At 48.8% G+C, this 14,817-nt stretch overlaps 1 protein-coding gene across 1 annotated transcript in view; it reads left to right on the plus strand.

The window, feature by feature from the left end:
- Nucleotides 1-1,374: 1,374 nt before the first annotated feature.
- LOC104537564 (disheveled-associated activator of morphogenesis 1) overlaps nt 1,375-14,817 on the plus strand; it is a gene marked incomplete at its 3' end in the record, with an annotated part of 51,699 nt that continues 38,256 nt past the window's right edge. The window contains exon 1 of the mRNA XM_010180486.1: nt 1,375-1,472. The remainder of the gene's footprint in view (nt 1,473-14,817) is intronic.

Here is a 14,817-nt window from a genome sequence, read left to right on the forward strand (position 1 = left end):
TGAGTGAAGGAGGGATGTTGCTCACAGCCATCTGATGGTCCTGCTGGTCCGGCCATGCTTGCACTTGGGGAAAAAAACAAGTGTTTACAGGGAACTGTCCCAGAATTGCCCAAACTTGCTGTTATTGGTGTCACAGTATGGCCTGAACCTTTCCACTTGTGTCCATTGTGCGTTTGCTGTCCCCATTTTCCTGCACGCTTGCTGGTGTGTTGGGATAAAACCAGTGTATCGCCACACTGCTGCCCATCCTCTGGGAGGTCAAAACATCACTGTGCCAATGGCAGCCTGGAGCAACCAGGTAAAATTGTCATTCAAAATAATTGCCAGGATGGTTTCTCCTCCCTTTCCCCCCACCCTTGTCCCCATGTTCTTCTCTGGCACTGTGTCCTTCCCCACCTGAGTCTGTTCAGTATTTATGTTAAAAGGGAAATATTACGTATGTAATTAAAACATCATATTGCTGGGAAGAAATGGGATTTTGTTTTCACTGCTGTGACTCTTCCTCATGTGTGAGGGTGAACTGATTGATTACTGAGGTTTGAGATTAAATATTCCCCTGAGCTCTACTGACATTTAATGTGGTGGAGGGAGGGCAGAGAGAAGGGGAGGAGGAAAGCGATGATTTTCCTCCAAGGCCAGGGGAGCAGGGGAACAGCTACTGAGCACATCCCCTTGTCTTGGCTGTCTACTGTAACAGAGGCTCCTGGCGCTGGTGTCATGGACCACAATAAAGCAGGTGCTTTACTCTGCATCCATGGTGGTGGGTGAGCTGCTGCTGCTGGGCTTTGCTGGTTCCTCTCATCACTAGGTTGAGCCACCCCACCCCACCCCATCCCATCCCCATGGCTCAGCTGCATCCTCACCTCCCTGTATTCCAGGCCCCGCTTGGGTCACTGTGAGCCTGGCAGTGGGGTAGACCTGCTGTCCCCTCCCTTCTCACTCAAGGCACGCCTTATTTATTTCTTTTCATTCATACCCTTTAATCCAAAAAAACGTCTCTTTTTGGTTGTGATGGGAGGGGAGGAAAAACCCCAACGCGCCGCTCCTCAAGCGTGCTGGCCTGGGTTGGAGACGCTCACCTTGGTCTGCTTTCCTTCAAGTCTAATTTTAGCTGAAGACGACGGGATCCCTCCGGGGTGCAGCAGAGATTTCCTATCAACCGAGACCTTAAGAAACACGCAGGCAAACAAAAACAACTGAGATCCACCTACCGTTTATTTGGGTGAATTCTTTTGAAAAAGGGTGTGACTTATTTTTGCGAACAGCCCCAGCGCACACCAGCTTTGTTCTGCTGCAGTCGGGTATTTCAGGTCTTCCAAGATGTAATCAGAATAATTAGTTACTGTCTGTTTATGCCTTCTGTTTTTGTTGCAGGGTTTCCAAAGGGCGTATTTATCTTCCAGAGCGCTGCCTAAGTGTCGCTTAATCATTAAACATCTGATTTTCTCCAAGTTACCTGTCATGCTGCTTATGTAAGTAAAAAAAAAAAAGACGGGAGGAGGGTGGGGGTGGTGTTGGTGGATTGTTCTTGGTGGGGTTTATAAGGATTTTTCCTGATTGTCACGGGTTTAATTGCGAGGAGCTGCCTTTGGTTCCCAGCCCATCATGCGGTGATCAGAGGACTGCGTGTTTGGATTGGTGCTTAATGACCCAGCCAGTTTAATGAGGTTGCTTTCAGCCAAGCCTGCGTGTATACCCCACTGAACTGGCAAGAGCTGTGTTAGTCCCTGGCATTTCAGGAAGAGGAGGGAAAAAAGTGGCTTTGCAGAAAAAAAGGGCTTTTGCTTTCACTTGCACAGTTACGCCTTTTACTCCTTAACCTGGTGATATCCCTTATAAAAATCACAGTTCTGCCTGGAAGTAGAATACCACTATAAGTTTGCCAGGATTGGATACTGGGTTGATTTTGAGCCTGTATTTGCATGTTTGGTTTGGGAAGGGAAGTGGGTGATGTACATATTTTCCCTCTCCCTAACATGGGGGATGAGAAAGATGCAGCAAAACACTGCAGAAGAGGACGGAATGGCTGGAAAGCCCCACAGTGAGACAGGAGTGGTGTAGTACCCACCCCTGCTTCGTGCTTGGCGCCTAAATGAATCGCATGATATTTTCCCTTCAGTATTTACTGCAGAGAGCAGCCGAGGGCGGCTGCTGTGCTGATGGCAGTGTGAGCCTGCAGTTTTTTTCCCCTTAGTTTCTGTTTCTTCCCCAGCTGGAGTGGGTAGGGGTTGTGTGCCAGGATGCTGGCTCCTCGGCTGCCCTCGCCACCTCATTTATCATGTCAGGTGTGCCAACTCTGGGGCAAGGGTTCGGAGTGCGCGCTGCCTCCGTGATGGGTTTAGATCCTTTTAAATCCAGAAGCAGCCATTGCCATCAGCTCTCCTGTGTGATGGGGACCGTGAATTTTCAAGGTCAGTAACTTTGTGTCAGCCCTTCTTGGGGATTACAGATGCAAAACAAGGGCTTTTGTCTCCTTCCCCAGGAGGAGCTTATTAGAGGGAAGGGGCCAGGGTGAGTGCAAGGTGAGGCCATCGGGACCTGTGGGGCTTTGGTGGCTTCAGGGGACCCAGCAAAACATGCTTGCATGGAGACTGAGGTTGAAGTCCATCTCCTCTGCATTTGTTGGGGTTCGCTGCGTTGGGGCACGTGTCAGACTCTGTGCCACAGCAGAGCTGAAGCTGGGCAGGTTTCCCACATCCTGTCCACCTCACCCAGCTCCCAAGCAACATTTTGGGGAGATGCTGGCAAATCCGCTGTCCTCTCTGGGACCGACATGGCAGCTGTCACAGCCGGCGCCAGGTTTCTGGTGGTCCTTACTTTTTCTGCTCCGGTGTGCACAGGGGTGGGAAAAGTCTGATTTGATGGAATATTCTTAAGGAAGGCTGTCAACCTGATACTTTCTTTGACGTTTACCCAGCTGGAAAGCTAGTGGAGGTTCAGATGACACTTCCTGAAGTGCTGGGGATGTGTGATGTGCAGCGCTGCCATTGCTCCTGCCCAGCAGGACACATCCAGCCGCAGCGAAGGATGCTAGAGGGGTGGCAGGTCTCTAATCCCCATCCTCCTGGCACGTGCCTGCCCACTCCACTCAGCTTCTCACAGATTGGCTTGGTCTGGAGGAGAGAGAGGTGGAGAGGAGGAGCAGAGCTGCTGAGAGTTGAGGAAGGTGAAAGCATGGAGAGGAATGAAAGCAGGCAGCACCATGGAGGTGAATGCTGGGAGAAAAGGAAGATACTGTGGCTTCTTTGTCTTGTACTTTAGAAGCTGCTCAGTTAAAGGAAGCATTCACTAGGAACCTGAATTTGGCTTTTAAATAGCTTTGGAGCATGTGAATGCTCCATGTGGCTCTCTGCTCCTTTCTTTGGTGGGAGTCACTGCCTGTCCCCGTCTCTCTTTGATGAATGTCCCCATTGCAGGTTTGCCTTGGGACATGGGAGGTGCAGCTTGGTGGCCACATGCTTTCAAAAAGTCTTTCCAGTTATCCCCAAGCTCCTTGTCACTCTGGATTGCTCATCCTTTGACTCCCCCCAGCCTGGCCTCTGCGAGCCTTGGCCATCAGAACTGACCACAGGAACTGGTCACTGCATGCCAGAGGGTTTGGCAGTCACCTCATAGCACCAGATGATCTGGGATGGGCTGATTGGTCTTCCATCACATCTCTTTGAACATCCCACTTACGGCAGAGCCGATGGCCCTTTGGCTTTCCTATGCTTTTGCAGGGCTGTGTGTTTCTTTTTTCCTTTCAGCCACCTGAAATACTCCTCCTTGAAACTGGAAGATGATTTTTTCCTGGAATATCTTACTTCCCCAGTTGTCCTTTGGTGCAGAACTGGCTGTTCTTTGCACGCTTGGGTGTCCTGCTACTTGGTAAAGGAAACCCGTAACACTTAGTTTTATTTAATTCCTGTAGAAAATGAAGGTATTTCATGCTGTTTCCTTTTCTTGGCCCCCACAATAACACAGCCCTGTGATGGAGGATGCCAGAGGCAGACCCAGGTCCTACGGATTGGGATGCAGAGGATGTTTGCTCTCCAAAAGCCTTTATCTCAGTCAAAGATGGAGAATATTCCCACTCACCACAGCCCCCCTGAGAGGACCAGCTGTGCTCCCCCGCACAAGCAGACCGTGTCCACCGGGTACCACTGAGGTGCCCCCAAGACTGAGGCTGCTTCCTTGCTCTCTCCCTGCACCATGTGCCCACCAGCCACTTCCAGATGTGGCAGGGGAGAAGGTTTGGAAGGAGCACACACTCCGCTTTCCTCATAAAACTCCAAACAGGAGGCTTGGCTTGGTTTAGATTTTAAAAATAACTTGCACATTTGGAAGCTAAAGTTTCAGAAGGGCTCCAAATGGGATAACAGCTTTGATCGTGGCAGTCCGAGATCAAGGGAGGGCATTTTAGGTTTGCTGGATCAGCTGGAAAAGATATTGTAGTGTCTAGACTTTATCATCCTCAAGCAAGGCTTTTTTTTTAACTCTACAAAAGGTCTAATCAAAAGCCTGCATACAGTTGATAGGAGGGCTCCTTCAGAAAGGAGCCTGCTTTGGGTTTTGATTGTGTCCAGAAGCAAGTTGAAAGAGTTGGAGATCAGCTTTGGACTTTGGAAGACCTCTAAGAGTCTGCTTTGTGGGCACTGCCATTTCTGATGGGGCCACTGGCATGGGTGGAAGCTGTCGCATCAGCAGTGGGGCGAGGAGGCTGGGGACGGGGACCTGCTGTGTGCCAGCCCGCGGTCCCCATAGCGGTTGGTTCTTGCACTGAGCACTGCTGAGACCTGGCTGTTTGCCCTCCAGCTGCTGCGGTTGGGGTCAGCTGCTCAGACCTGCATCTCCCACAGCCGTCTCAGTTTGGGCTGTGTAATAAATATAAGTGTCCACTTTTGTTAGTGTTTGCACAGAACTTCAGCATTTCTTGCTTAAGTGTAGAAACTGTATGTTTTTCTCTTTACGTTCCACAGATGGTTTTTTTGCAATAATTTTTAAAAATAATTTTATTATTTTATTATTTAGTTTATTATTTTCCATAATTACGAAGTATTAGAGGCAGAGGAGTGGTTCCTAAGGTGCTTGGAATAAACTCAAAAGCCTGCCCTGAAGGTGAGGACATCTGACCACGTTCATTCACTGACTCCCTCTTCCTGAAAGCCCCCGTAGCAATCGAGCTCCATCACGTTGGAAGATGCCCCATTGAGAAAGCAGAGGCAGTTTTTCTTCAAAACTGTGTTTTGGCAGGTGTGTTGTTGGAGGAGTCATCACCGATCGTCTCCTTGGTTGATGCTGCACTCAAATAATGTCACGGGCTGCAACCGTAGCCCAAGGCTTTGGTGGAGTTGCAGCCTCACTGTGAAAGCTTCAGCTGGAAGCTTTGGAAAACATTTGCAAATGTTTTAGAAAACATTTGGATTGAGGATGTTGTAGCTCTGCGTCTGGTTGTTTTCCTTTGCTTTGTCCTTGAGAGAGGGAACTGCTGTTGGGTTTCTGTTTTTTTTCTTCCAATCAATTACTTTTTTTAGATGTATTTATTTCCAGGAATGAATCAGAGCAAATGCCAGTGTGCAAACAGTTTGTGGTGTAAAATGGTATTAAAATTGGGGTGGAAGGGGTCTTGAGAGGTTACCTTGTCCCCAAGACAGGGCCAGTTGAATCTATGCATCAAACTGGAAGGTGATCATGTGTGCTGGGAGTTGTTTTCTCATAAGTTATCTAAGGAGCAGAGGCAAAAACCTAACAAATAATGCTGTCAGTATGTGCGCGCAAGCCTCCCTGTGTTTATTCAAATAATTTGTTGAGTAAGTGTTGAAAATTAATGCTGGGTTTGTTCCCAGAGCTATTCAAAGCAATATTCCAGAGTAACCTTTTCCACCTTGGCATTTGCCAAAATACTGCAGCTTTCATGGATGAGATGCATGGAGCCATGATCTGTATTTGACATGGAGCCTTCTCCGTTTTCCCCATTTCTGAGACACCCTGACCTCAGACACACCACTGGGACAAAGAGCAGCTTTTTCTTTGTTTCTTGTGAATTAGATCCGACTTTTCAGCTCTCCAGGTGGTCCCCGCCTGAGCTGGAGGAGCAGCAACAGGAAGCCCCCAGACCCACCCCTGTAGTTTGGGATGCTGCAGCACAAGCCCCATGGAAATCAATGGTGACCTCTTCCCTTGACATCAGCAGGTTTAGATAAAGGTTTGTGTCTTGAGTGATGGATGGAAAAAACTATACACAAGAGCCCTAGCTTAATGCTCTGACCTTTTAAAGGTGCTGCAGAGCTCCAGTGGGTCTTTTTTCCTCTCTTATAGCTCCCCATTTCAGTGATGAAAGGTTTTGGAAGAGGTTCACCTGTAGCCAGCAGGATGCTGGCTTGCTCTCCAGCCAGCATTGCATTGGTATTAGCATCCACACAGCCCAGATGGTGACTGGTTTTCCTTCATCTTGTCCTTTCCCCAACCAGTTTATAGGAGGTAACAGTAAAATTCATCCATTTTTGGCCGTGTGGTGGGCTTGGCAAGCCCCCCCCAGCCCATCTGTACATTTAAAGTCAAGATGGCTGGCATTAGAGTTATTGTTTGGCCAAACGTATGCAGAGCTATCACGGCTTAGATTTGTTACAGATGGGTTTCTGGATATAGTCTAAGGCATTCTGCCAGTTAGTTTTATATCTCTGTAAAAGTGATTGGCATCCCTATAAATAAAGCTGCTGTGAGGTTATAAATCTAAATATACTTATTCATTAAATTATTTTTACATCTCAAGTGGGCTGCCATGCTGGGCTATCATAAGCAAACCATGCTTTTTGCATGTGTATTATTCACAGCTCCAGAAATGCAGTTGCTGAGGCTCTGAAATACTTTTTTTCTCCCTGGAAATATGCGTGAGTCCCTGTGTCATGGTGGGAGGAAGGACCTCTTCACTGTCATCGCTGGGAATGACCCTGCCCTTGTAGACAGAGCTCCAGAAGCGGTAGTGGCTGTAAATGCAGGAATGTGAACTCTTTCTTTTTTTGGCTCACAAATGAGTGTGACTTTGCTGGGGTATTTAGTCCCCATGGCCAGGTAGATGCTACTTGTGTTGCTCCTTCAATGCTGGGCAGGACTACCCCATCCCTAGCATCCCCATCCATGTCCTTAAGTGGAGAGTTTCAAAAAGCTTTCTTCCCTCGGCACCATGGGCTGGGCTGCGTGGGAAAGGGGTTCTTCCCACCTCATTTAACCATCCCTGCTGTCATTTCGGCTACAAGAGCAAGATAAAAAGTCCCCCAGACCAGCTCCAGGCACTGGAGCACGAGCTGAGGAGGTGCAGAGCCCAGCCCACACAGCCAGGCAGCAACGTAGGCGCTGGTAGATCTGGCTCAGTCTTTGACCAGGCTTATGAAAACACTGCAAGCTGCAGCTGCTTGTTTCGCTGGGTTTGTTTTCCTCCTCCTTTTGAAGCATTTGAATGTTCATTCAGTAAATGATGAGGCACAGAGCACACATGCCTGAGAGCCAGAATATCAGCTGCCTCACTTCCCACAGTAATAATGTGCATCACTGAAAGTTACCCTGTGATTTTAGCTTGGTTTCCTAATGAAAGGAAGCTTTAAAGTTGGTCTGTCCATCTGTTCCTCCTCCCCTGTCACTGACAATTCATCCAGTCCATTGGCTGGTTTTGTCCTCTCTTCCAGGTTGATTTTCATCTCAAACATGTGGAGCTGCTGTGAGCTTTGTCAAAACACGTATCGGGCTAGAAGGGTGTTGTGGAGGTTTTTTATTAAGGGAATGGATGCAATGAAAATCCAGTCTCTATTGGACACCAGAGAATGCATGTAAATACTATGAACATCTAAGCCATAAAGAGTGCTTTAGTTGGATTTACCACGTTACGAGACACCAGAGAGCCCACGCTGCCTGGCTCTGCACAGACGCGTAGGTGTTGTAGGGGGAGATGTTTGCCTACTGTTGGTGTCCATGCGAGGAAACGGACTACAGCACACCGATATGATGCTCTGATAGCCGATTTATTACACACAAAGCATGATTTTTATACATTTCCAGCATTCTATGCACGCGTCTATCTGACTCCTAAGTGGCTGCATATATCTTGCACGCTCTACCCACCCCAGCTAAGCTAATATATGATTGGTTAAAATTTCTCTGTCTCCAGTCCAGTTTGCTGTGTTCAGTGCCGCCTTTATCTTCTTTACTCCACTGCCAGGTTTTTTTTCCCAAGCGCTAAATGTTGCTTTCTGTATCACAACTGCATGCCTCCCATCATGTGCCCTCTCCCAGATTTTGACTATCCTCTTTGTTTTTTGTCCCATTTTGGTCAACTGAGGCAGTTACAGTGTTTCTATGGCCCAGGCCTCTACAGCCTACGGAAATTTTCTGATGTCAAGTAAATGTAAGCTCATCTTGCAGCTCTAATATAAATGTAGCTTCTATTGCTTGTGTTCACAGAGGGAAATCCCATCTTTGTTGCTGTTGGTATTCCTAGCGCTGCTTTCCCCATCGAGTGTGGTTTCTGTAGCTTAGCAGGGTCAACACAGTCTTGTAGGGTCTTCAGAGGCTATGGTAGCAACGTTTCCATGTCTTGAGCCTTTGCTGGAGCTGGTTGCAGGTCTGCGTGCCATTCAGCATTGTGGAGGCAGGGGAGAACAAGCTGCTGGGATTTCGTGTCATGAAGGTGGGAGCTGGATGTTGGTGTTGAAAACCTCACTGTCTTCCATCTCTGGAAAGCCTCATGGCCGGTGAGCAGAAGATGAAGAGGAGGACCTGTCATGCCTGCATGGTGGGTCCTGTGTCCCTGCCCCAGGGTTATTTCTGGTGCACAGTGGCTGAATTGTAGCCGCACGGTGGAGGAGAAAGGTTGGCATCTGGGTTGTATCTTGGAGGTATTAGGGTTGGCTATGGCTTGGACAGACCGAGTATTTGGCAAACCTAAGAGCTGAATGAATCACCTTGTCCCTTAAGGGCAGAGATGGCCTTGGTCATGGTGTGAGCCTTGCTGTGTGACTGGTGCCAGCAAACAGGGAGACAGTGGCCTCTGGAAATGGCATTCCCATGGTCCCTGTGTTCTGCTGCAGTAAGGGACCGCCTTCCTCCCCAAACCTCCCTCCTGGTTGGCACGTGTTGCCCAGGCTCTGGAAGTGTTGCCCAGGTTCATGGGTGTCCAGAGCATCCATAAGGTGCTTTGTAGCCTGGAGGTTCTAGTGTGACCCTACTGTGCTCAGTGCTGCTTACAGCTTTCTGGGTCCTACATGGGAGTGTGAGATCCTTGCATCACCTCACATCTCACTGAGGGAAGAGAGAGACCCCAGAAGCCACCTACTTCCCAGCAGGGATACAATGAGGTGCCAGCAGGACTCAATGTTCACTGTGTTCTTGAGGAGCTGCCAAATGTTTGCATATCTGCCTGGCTTTTACTGATAGGTGTCAATAGTTCTTTGCACACCTGTTTTTTGTTCTCTGCTTTCCACCAGAGCTTTAATTCTCTGCAGTGTTAGGGTTTTGCTTTTTGTTTTCCTCTTTCTTTTAAATTATTTTTTTCATTTGGTGCCTTAGTACAGCTGAAGTACTGGGAGCCTGAACTAAACCTGGCTATTACGCATTACCCGATTAGACACCATGGTAATAATAAGCATTTGAATCTAAAGCTAGATTAGGCAGGGAGCAGTCTGGGGCTGGATTTGCATAGCACGCATTCTTTCTCCATATGACATGTTGGTAAATCTACTGAAAGTGAATTTATAAAGTGCTGGCATGCTTCAAGCGCTCCTGTTGATGCATGGGTTGCTCCCCTCACGAGGCACTTAGCTGAGAAAAAAAGTGCCTGTGACTGCCTGGAAGATGCTTTTCCTCCCCTTCTCCTGCTCTCACGGCTTGTGTTGCAGTCAATGGGCATGGATAGCTCTTGCCAGCTCTAAAAACCTGGATTAATGGGGTTTTGAAAGTTTTTATCTTAGAGGCAGTTGTTTCAGGGTGCTGTCTCCTCCTGTGGCATCTCTGGCAGCAGTGGAGTGAATCTGGAGTTTTTGGGTACCTAAATCCAGGGTGCAGCTTTTCAAGCTTTCGCTGCAGTGTTACAGGTCTTGTGCTGGAAAATGCTATGAAGAATTGTTTTCCAAAAACTATTTTATTTCCTTCCCTGTGGACAGTCCACTGATTGTGGATGATCTCAGGGTTACTCTCTCTTTGAGTCATTTAATCTGTATATGTTTAGGGCATCCAAACTGTAGCGTTAATTTGGAGCTGTGGGCTAGCGAGGTTAGACATGGAGGAAAATGTTTTTCAAGATTTAGTGGAGTGGTTGGACAGCAAACCTGCAGGCTCCCCATTGTAGGAAGGGGTTTGAGATGGAGGTGCTGGATGGTAGAGGTTCTGGATGTCCTTGCTCCATTGTCAGGAGGGTTTGAGATGGATGTGTGTGTGTTAAGGGCTAAGAGTGGCCACCTTCATCTCGTGGCAAAGCGTAGAGCAGTGGGACCTTAGGTGTCTCAGCAGAAATGCTCTGGCGTTGCAGCCCCTGAGCCAGTGGCTTGGCTTTGTTTTTTTGTTGTCGAGGCTCTGTGTAGCCACTTAGGGAGCCCGATGAACGTGGCTCGCCTCACTGGAAGCCTTGGCTTGACTGGCTGGTGAGCCTTGTAACATGGTCATGAGGAAGCACAAATCGAGGAATAGGGCTCAGCTCACTGAGCTTCAAACTGCTGGGGCCCGTTTCCTTATCAACGGTGTGGTCTGGGCTGTGTTGAAGGATCGGGTGAGGTGGCCAGTGGAAAGCTGCAGCTCTGAGGGGCTCCTCTCAGCAAGCTCAGTTGCAACCTCTGCTGCTAGAGCTGTTTCAAAGCTGCTGAAGCAATGGGGGGGTGTTTTGAGGTGTTGGGGATGCACTTTCTCCCTGGAGAGCTGAGCAGACCTGATGTCAGTCAAATACATCACTCTGCCACCAGGAAAGGAGATGAACTTTGAAACAATGTCACAAAGGCAGCAGCTGTGAAGACCTCTGCAAGACCCTGCCACCACCAGGACTTGGGAACCCTCAAAGAGGTGAAGTTCTCCATTGCTCAGATTGTGAGTGAACCAGACTGGTGTTGATGGGGAGAAGTAATTTCACTTTGCTGGCCAGAGTGCTGTACTCCCAACGCCAAGCAAGAAGTCATCTGCAAGGCGCTGTGAGCTTGGAAAGGGCCAGCAGCATCGAGGACTGGTCCAAGACTCAGGAAGGTGAGCGATGTGATGGTGTTGATGCATGGAGCATCTCTGCAGAGACAGCAGTGGGTGTGCAGGAGGGAGCTGGTGGATGGTTGAGGGCAGAGCATGGCGCTGTACCCCAACACAAACAGGTGACACTGTGGCCTTCTGAACCCATGTCATTCCTGTGGTGCTGGCTGGAAAGGTTTGTGGGTGCGTCTTGACTATGGCTAGTCCCAAATATGTGAACACCCAGGCTGTTCTCCTGCAGCAGATGAGATTAAATGAAAAACTTCAAACACAGTTATCTTCTCTCAGGTTGTGTGAGCCCCTCGGGACCACCTTGGGTCACTTTTTCAAGCAGTTCTTTGCAATTGTGAGGCTGAGTTGTTTGGTTTTTTTATTGAAAAGGGAGATCATTGTATAAATACCTACAGGGATGGGAAGCTTGTATTGCAATTTTTGGCTGGTGCAGTGTGAAAACTGCAAAGAAGAGAAATCCACTTCTGTTTGTAGCCCTGATGGGGAGGTGGCCGCTGTCGCTGCGATACTGCATCTTCGAGGGTGATTTCCTCACTGGAGCGGCTCATTTTTTAGGCAGCATGTAGAGATTGAGGCGGGCAGGATGCCTGAAGCAATAGGGGTGCTACAGATGCCCTGTTTGGACTTCAGAGTGTCTAGGGAGAAACAGATTGGGTTATCAGTGCACAAAAGAAGAAATAAAAATCCTGTGCATGTACTTGGTGTGTTTAACTTTGGTTTGTATTGATGCTGCTGATGCTGATATTTCCTGGATTAAGCATGAAAATAGCCTCTATTGATTTTTAAATGCATGCCCTTGGGATCTCCACTGGATGGATGTTCCCCTGTGGATGCTCCTGCCAGGGAAGAGGGACCTTCCTTCAGTCCATCCCTGGCAGCAATGGGTCTGCCAGCTTTGGAGTGAGCTCTTCCTTGCTCCTTGCTGTTGGTGGGCAATTAAAATGGTGTGCCTCCATTAAGCCAGGTCCTGCAAATTGCAGGTGATGAATTTGAGCAGCTCTTCTGAGAAACCCAAGTCCGGCTGTCCATGGGGTGGTGCAAGCTCCTGGTCAAAGCGGGGCTTCTGCCATAAGCTACATCGTGTTGCATCTACATTAAAAAAATACCATCAAGCCTTCCAATTAGTCCCGCCTGCTGTGCTCGCCTGCTTTTCTTTATCATGTTTAAATGCAGTCTTTCAGTGTAATGTGATAAAAACTGCTGCTTTTTCCCAGGCCAGCTGGGAGCAGGTGTCACATTGGAGCTGTTGGGACCATGTTGTGCCCGACACAAGCTCACATATATTGTTTTTCAGCATTTGTCTGCTGAAGCACAGGGAGGTATTTAGTGTCGTACGGGAAGGAAAGTGGTCGTGGGCCATTTCTGCCATCAGACATATTTATCAAGGAATTCTCAACCCCAAGTTCCTACTTTAGGGGGAAAAATCACTCTGGATTAACATCAGGATTTAAAAATCTTTAAAGGGAAATGAGCACTGCCGATGGGTAGGCTAGCTGAGAGATCTGACAAGTGTGTTTTGTTTGCTTTGGGCACTTTCTGGACTACGAGTTTAATGATATCTACCCATCAGGGTCCCTGTTAGGAAGGACTCCTGTTTACAGCCGCCTTCACCCAGTTTCCATTTTTAAAAAGAAAAAAAACCCCAGCTTGCTACACACCACGAGCTGCAAGAACATCAGTGGTTCCAGTAGTCTCACCTTAAGCATGGATAATCCTACAAACCTTGAACGTGACCCAAAACTAGCCTGCCGGCACTCAGCCAGTAGCTCCTTGTGTCCTTGTTATGGTGGTGGCCCCACAGCAGACATTGCCGTGCTGCTGAACTGGAGTGGCTTGGAAACCCCGGTTTGGGAAGCCAAATTGGTTAAGAGGCTTTTAAGAGAGGAAAAACCTGCCTGCCTTCCCCCTCGGTTTTACACTCGGAGAGCCCGTCTCACCCCGGGGATTACTGCTGAAATGGGGAGCGGTGAAATGGAGAGCTTGGCACTGAGCCTTTGCATACAAATTCAGAGCCGAAATATTCACTGGAGGAGCAGGGGGCAAAGGAAAAAGGGGGAAATTAAAAGAAAGGAAAGCTTTTATTGAACTATTGTTCTCCAGGAAAAGGCTAATTGCCAAACAAATCTCCTCCTCCTGTGAGAAATAAGGCGGCTCTGATCTCCCTGCTTGCCAGGCTGTTGGGTTTTTATTGACAAAATTTGCATTGTCAAAGGGAGCTGGGGGTGATCTCAGAAATGAAGCAGCTTAAATCCACATCCTTTCAAGTGGAGAGGGAAATATTGGTAGCGGAAGTTTCTCCTTCCAGCTGCCGGGCTGGGAGGTGGTCCTGGCACACATCATCTCAGGAGGTTTCTCATCACCAAAGCTGCTCTTCCTGGCTGATTATATGTAACTTGTGATATGCTGGGGTGGGCTTTGCAGCTTAGTATTCCCAGCCTCCTGGAGGTGTTTTGTGCTTTGCCGTGAGCATTTCCCACCAGTTGGGGCCAAAAGCAGCGATGGAAATGGAGTGGGGCTGGATGTTGGCTTGTGCTTGTGCCGGGTTGATGGGGATGCAGGCAGGATGGAGGAGGATGCTCACCCTGGGATGCTCACCAGGACTGTAGCATCCCCCTGAGCTGCCCGGGGGGGGGTCTTGCATCCCTGTTTTTGGCCTTGAGGACTGCTTGGCCAGGCTTGGTGTCACCCAGCCTGGACACTTGCAAAGGCTCCCTGAGAGACTGGGTTCAAATGGTGAAGGACAACTTTTACGAGACTCTTCTCTGCACGGCTAGGGGCTTTCAGGAGAGCCCTGGGTCGGCGCTACTCCCTCCCCGCTCGTGACCTCGGCTCTGAAAGGGCTGTCTCTGCCCCTTTGAGCACCGCCACAATGCAGCACTGGCAGCTGCCACCCCAAAACAAGAGCGGGGTGAGGGGGACACCGGGAGGGATGGCCCCTCACATCGTCTTTGCTTTCTGCCAGATTTTTCAGTGCTGCCCATTGAAGCCAGACTGGGGCACAGGGAGGGCAGGGGGATGCTCCAGCATCTTTCCTTGAGAGCCCCCTGACACCTCCACCTCCCTCCCGCTTCCTGGGAAGTCTCTTTGGCTTAACCCACCCCTGACAAGTGTTGTGCCTGAGTTTCAGGGTGCAGATCTCTCAAGGGAGGAATATGTGACTTGAAAGCTCTTTCTTCCTCTCACCACCAACCCACCCCGCTTTTTAGATTCCTTCTGAAAATAAAGGACCACAAATCTGCCCGGATGCTGCGCTTGTAGAATTGGGTCGTTTAGCACCCTAGTGAGTATTAAGAAATATATATATATATTTATATAGGTTCTCAAACTGGGTCTTGTCTGTGGTTCTACGCTTGTTGTCCTTGTTCCTGAAATAACTGGCATTTGCCCAAGCTGATCTGCTGGAGCTCCTGTAAGAAGCAGTCTGTGGTGGTTTAGAGAATCTGGTGCCAGCATTTAGCTCATCACAGATTAGTTCAGCCTTTTAACAGAGAGCTCGTGACCTCCTTCAGTGTCACTGTGCCGCTGGCAGTCTGGCTGACTGGGAAGCTTCCAGCAAGGTTTGGTTTTTAATCTTCAAGTGCTAAACAAAGTTTGGCTCCAACACTATCTTCC

Source organism: Mesitornis unicolor, unplaced genomic scaffold, assembly GCF_000695765.1.
Source record: "Mesitornis unicolor isolate BGI_N332 unplaced genomic scaffold, ASM69576v1 scaffold15763, whole genome shotgun sequence".
NCBI lineage: Eukaryota > Metazoa > Chordata > Aves > Mesitornithiformes > Mesitornithidae > Mesitornis > Mesitornis unicolor.